We start from the raw sequence: 6,085 nt of genomic DNA on the forward strand, positions 1-6,085 counted from the left end.
CTAGACCAAGATCCATTCATTAACCACAGAGTCACTAACATTTATTTTTGCATTATTATTAAATAGACGGGATAAACACCAGTCAATGGGATTATTTATAACCTGGTAACCCTAAATTTGTTTTTATTAATGGCTTATACTGTTCTATAACGCATTAGTGAAGGATTCTTTAACCATTAATAAAGCCATTAGTTACAACTTATAAACCTCTTATAAATATCGCCTCATTAGAACATGGCATTCAATACAGTTTGTCAAAATTCCTAGTAGCAGGAAATTTTACTTAGGTACCAGCAACCTCCTGCATTATTTTCTGTATTTTTATATTTTTACTCACATCTGTAAACAGTATATAACTCTTTAGAAAGACAAAAAGCCAATCAAAATAAAGTATATTTAAAATAAAGCAGAACCAAATATTAGAAGTATAAAACATTTACAAATCCTAAACAATATTTCTTTAGACGCCATGAAACATCACATGATTGAAGATGACCTGGATGTGCTAACTTGATTAGAGGCTACACAGCTGCACTGAAGACATGCATTTAGTCACTTTATGCAGAATCTCCTTTTGGAGTTATAAAATATATAATTTTACTGCTTGTCTGTGTTTAAGAGTTTTTCTGGTGCCTTTTTCTTACAATTGTTGGAATTTACTTTGGCAACCTTGCATGTTATTGGTAAATGTATGCTGAACATGTGGTTGTTTGATCAATGTATATGGATGTTTTTTAAGATTGCAAATGAGTGAAATTGGAATATTTTACTTTATATTTATTAAATTTGTCTTCTTGTTTTAACATATTCAGCATTTATTGAAATCCATTGTATGCAATTTTAATTTCTGCTACTTGTCCCTGAAAGTTTGGTGTCTACCTTGTCGTTGTCTGTCTTACTATGTCATATTGTTATTGGTACTATTGATCGACTGTTCTGTGTATGATTGGGAAGCAAGTTTGTACTACAAAAAAGACCAAACTTGCTCAGATGTAGAATCTGAGTAAATCTGGGCCAAATGAGTACAGTGGACTGTTATGTAATCAAGTTTTTCTGTTTCAGTAAAAATGTATATTCAAAAAAAGCACCCTTCCCCGTATTTGTCTTATGTTAGACAAGAGTTTCAAACTCTTAAAGGTGCTGTAGGTAGGACTGGGAAGATCCACAACTTAGCCAAAAAATTTGAACATCAACAACTTTGCAGTCCCTCCCCCCTTTCCGCTAAAGCCCAAAATAGTCTCTAAGCCCCTCCCCCCCACAAGGGAGAATGAATGTGTGTGCATGAGCAGTGATTGACACAGAGTAAGCCCCCCCCCCCATCTCCCTGGCCCTGATTGGTGCATCTGAACAGGGAGCTGTGGATTTCTGCAAATTGCACTACAGGCTGTAGTTGGTGCCAGAGGAGCCAGATTTTTTTTTTTAAATTACCTGCTTCATGGGGAGGCCTCTAGCTCACCCAGTAAGAGCGTTCGCCCCATGTAGGCCCTTTGCCCTTTGCTGCGTGTCATCCCCCATCTCTTTCCCCCTTTCCAGTCTATCCACTGTCACTATAACATAAAGGGAAAATTCCCCAAAAATTCTTTAAAATTTTTTTTTTTACCTGCTTCATGTAGTTCTACTCAAACATAGGCTAAGTTTCAGCAAATATGACAGAAAGTTAGTTTTATAAGTCTTACCTACTGCACCTTTAATCTCGGTCAAGAATTAAAATAAAAAGCAAGTGCTAAGATAAGAGTTGATGGTGGCCAAATTATTCTTCCTGTTCACATCAGACACTTGATCACATCACATGAAGACCAGTTAGTTAGTGATTTTTTGCAATATTCAAATGTAATACTGTATATTGATATGTCTAATGAATATACAATGAATAGCCCATAGTAACCTGAGTAATCTTTTTTATCACATGATTACAACTCCTTACACTTGGAACTTAATTTGGAACACTGTAGTTAAAAACGAAAGTTGTTGTCTCTATATACATTATTGTTGCTCGGAGGTTTCAATTTCTCAGAAATGATTCTTGTAGTGATAGACATGAAATTATTACTGTAGCCTCTCCAAACAGGTTATGCATCACATTCAAACACTTTCCTTTGAGCTCAGTTAAGTCTCACGTCAGAAACAGGAGGCAGAAACTCCCAAAGCTGACACGGAAGAAAAAAAAAAGAGAACGTTCTCTGCGCACCAAGGCAGGACAAAAACGGTATAAAGTAACAAAAAATAGCCGGTGCAACACAGATGTCTTCTTACTTGAAGGTTTTATTACTTAAGGTGCAAAACAGTGACTAACGTTTCAATGTAGAGTTACATCTTCATCAGAGTCCTTTGTGAGAACTTTGTGAGTATACATTTTTTCTTTGACAATACTGTTCCTTTATATTAATTAGCAAATATATTTGCTCAGGGCAGCTCAGTGGGAATCATTTTATTTAATTTTTTATGTTTCATTAACAGGTAAGGCCCTCGTTATGGCCACAGCTAAGACCGCAACGCACGTTTTGAACATATAAACCTTTACAAATCAAAAACCTGTTACAATTATTCTGCTATGTTCTTTCCCAGGAGGTGCAACTGTGATCCTGACTCCTGTTCTTCTGGCCGCCATGGGTTACACCTCACTACCAGCAATAATAGCAGCTATTGTGGCTGCAATTACTAATGCAGGCATAACAGCAGGAGCTTTGACGACAATCATGGGTCTTTTTGGTGAGCAAAATATTTTATTTATATCTTTTTCAGTCAATGTAAAAATCTGGGAAAACTGTTAAAAACAAAAAAGCATGTTTTTATAGCAGAGAGGAGCAGCCTGAGCTTTATTTCTAACATTATTCTATCAACAGACATTTACATCAATAGTCTGGCGTTATAATTTATTTGCCTTGGGTGTACTGTGGCGTGGGTAAGACTGTTTTTAGTTGCAGGCTAGCAGATACTGTTGACTTGCGCTAGCCTAGCACCAGCAAACTCTGCAACTGGAAGGACTGGATGAAAAGTGTTGAAAACAGTCTCCACTGATAAATAACACACTGGCTAACTTGGAAATGTAGTCCTATGTCCAAAATTCTGAAAACACTGAAGCAGTATCTTTCACAGGTTACACAGATTTATTGCATACAACATTTCAGTTGCCTGATAGAACAAAAGTGCTGTTTAGTAAGTGAACTGATATCATTTGCAGTTGCCTCCTTCACTTGGCAAAAGTAAAAATCTTCATCTTGTTCTGTCCTGATTTTTTAGATGATTATGGCAGCCAGCCAGCCACTGCTGCTCCAACTGCTCCAGCTGCTGCTCCAGCGCCAGCCACAGCTGCAGTGGCAGCTCCTGACAGACCAGCTGCACCTACAGCAAGATACACAGGCTTTAGCTCAAGGTATAGAGCTACAGAGAAGCTGATAGAGTATTGTTCTCAAGATAAAGACTAAATGTAACAATAGCATTTTATAGGCATACATACATACTTTTTTTTAATTATGTAATGGCATTTACCTGCTGCCTGCAAAACAGCCACTGTACTTCCTGCTGCCACTGCTCCTCCGTTAGCAACTGCAGCAGTCGACATCATGCCAGCAGCATAGGAGCCTGCTGCTATTCCAGCTGAGGTGAAACCTATGGCTCCCCAGAACAAAAGGAGCCCCGACCACAGCACATACTGCACATGGACAACAACACAGGAAAGTAAAATTAGTTGTTAATGTTAGTGTACTACTTCATTTAACCCCCATGTAAACTGAGTCCTGCAGCGGCGCAGGTTTGAATCCGACCTTCTGCCTTTTGCTACGTGTCATCCCCCATCTCTCTCCCCCTTTCATGTCTATCCACTGTCGCTATAAAATAAAGGGAAAAGCCCCAACAAAAACCTTAAAAAAAGAGATCATAATAGTGTTATTCCAGCATGCATGACCTGCAGTTATTTGAGGCAAAAAAATCGATTAATTAATTAATACAAAATTCATATTTAATACATTAGTTAATTAATTTTCATGAAGTTTATTGCAGTAAAAAGGGAGCATTTATCTAATGGCCAAATACACCATTCTTTAAGTCCCCATCCTCTCAATTAAAATAAATGACTCTGTGAATAAACTTAGATGTAATACTAAACTCTTGTCGGTGGAGGGGGGTATTGCCCTGCTATTTGAAAGCTGTGTCAGTGGCAGCAAAGTTTCCTCAGTTTACAGAAAGTTAGAGTGGGTTAATGTCTGAATCACTTTCTGTTCAAGTTGTCAGGTGAACACATCAAATGATGAGCATCAAACTGTTATAGATGTAGTGGGGGATACTTTCAATGATGGCTGTATTAAACTGTACACACTGAGGATTCAGTCTTTTATTTAGAATTTCTTAAGTTGATGATGTTGTCTGAGTTAATATTGGATAGTGTATTGCTTATATGTAGGCTTATGCCAAGAAATGTAATGAGCCTGTGATGGTTATGGGTTCACCTGAGATGGATTTTGGTACAGGGATTATAATTTAGTCTTAAAAGCACTGTGGCTGATTTTATCCAAGCCAGCAGATCTTACTGTACGTACACACCGCCGCTGACTTGAGCTTCAAAGTTACAGGAAGTCATTCATTTCCAATGGAAGCTGGTGTGCCAGTTTAGCTGGTGATCATGTTAACTGGTGATATTTGCATGAAATCAGTGAATATTCAACAAGGCCCTGCCCTGCGTTCTGCTCTGCCTCCGCCCTTCGAGTGCCAGAGGCTCACATTTGTGTTTGCAAATGAGACAAAATAATGGATATCGCTGAAAACATCACCAGTTTATGTGTAATTCATGTCCGTTTAAGCATTATCCACACAAATACGACACATACTGTATGAACGGAAAAAAAACAACGAAACAACGCACTAGAGATCTAGCTGGGATTCGAACCTTCGATGTCATGGACAAAAAAAAAGTTAATAAACTAACTTCGATCATCTATACCACTACGCCACAATACTTTTATAATTTCTACTTATATATTGGACTTTTAGTCCGAGTTAACACAGGTTAATATATGAGAGAAATATACGCCCATGTTAACTGGTGATATTACAATAATGCAGCCAGCCAGCTCCATGGAGCTCCACCGAGTATTCCAGTAGTCCAGTATCCAGGGAGACTGTGACTTTCACTGGGTATGGTTGGGGGTATGGTGTGGTGTTTATCGTCAGACTGTGTGGAGCTCCTAGCTAAAGTCTGACACGTCTTACCAAATTTGCAATTAGCCATCAATTTTTTGTAAAACAGCCCATATTTGAGCTTTATATAGTTGATTTCTCGCTTAAAAAAAGTCTCAGAAGTGAATTTAATAACAAAATAGTAGACAAACAATGTATAACTTTGCAGTGTCTGAAATATGAGACCTGCTGTCTCGTCTCCAATGTGTTTCTATGTAGTTCGCTCAAACCAATCAGCGCGCAGCTCATCTAAATATTCATGAGCATACCATATTTGGAAGAAAAGCGCTTGTTCCAAATAGAGCCATATTCACAGAGTAGTTAAGGGCCTAATAAAATAGCATTCGGGCAATTTTCAGCCCAACCAATGTTACATACCCTATTAGGAGACCTTAAGGAACAGTGTAAAATACCCTATATAATCATTCTATCACCCCCTTTGAAGTTTGGTACCTACTACACATGGACAACAACACAGCAGAGGAAACCTTCTTATCAATGACAGTGTGCTAACTTGTCAGGCCACTTTAAAATGGATCATGCATTATATACGTTTAGAATGTAAATTGCTGTATACATTAAAGCGTTAAAATAAGTTTTAAAAAAAACAAACATTAGGCTGGACAGTAAAGTCCTACCTGCACTTCCTACCACAGCGGTAGCTGTCACTGAAACAAAAGAAGAAAGCCAAAATCAACATTTACAGTCCGTATGAGACATTTGCCTTGGTTACTATCATTATTATTTTTTTTAAATGAGAAAAGCTAAATATTAATTAGAGAATAAGTACTTTTGAAAGAAACGTATCAGTCAAAGGAACACTAGGTTACTCACAAGGGTCCATGTCGTTCTCTGTTTTGAAGAGTCACGAACTGGGCTGAGTTTTATAAACAACAGCTGGGTTAGGTTTCAT

General features: G+C 37.8%; 1 long non-coding RNA gene across 2 annotated transcripts; it reads right to left on the reverse strand.

The window, feature by feature from the left end:
* Positions 1-3,088: 3,088 nt before the first annotated feature.
* LOC144535173 (uncharacterized) lies at positions 3,089-6,085 on the reverse strand. 2 transcript variants are annotated; one of them, XR_013503647.1, is made up of 4 exons: positions 6,007-6,085; positions 5,811-5,840; positions 3,490-3,652; positions 3,089-3,342 (listed from the first exon to the last, which is right to left on the reverse strand). It is a non-coding gene; the product is annotated as an uncharacterized LOC144535173 (long non-coding RNA). The 2 variants fall into 2 exon arrangements; XR_013503648.1 differs by having other exon boundaries at positions 5,963-6,032.

The sequence above is a fragment of the Sander vitreus genome, chromosome 20, assembly GCF_031162955.1.
Source record: "Sander vitreus isolate 19-12246 chromosome 20, sanVit1, whole genome shotgun sequence".
Lineage (NCBI taxonomy): Eukaryota > Metazoa > Chordata > Actinopteri > Perciformes > Percidae > Sander > Sander vitreus.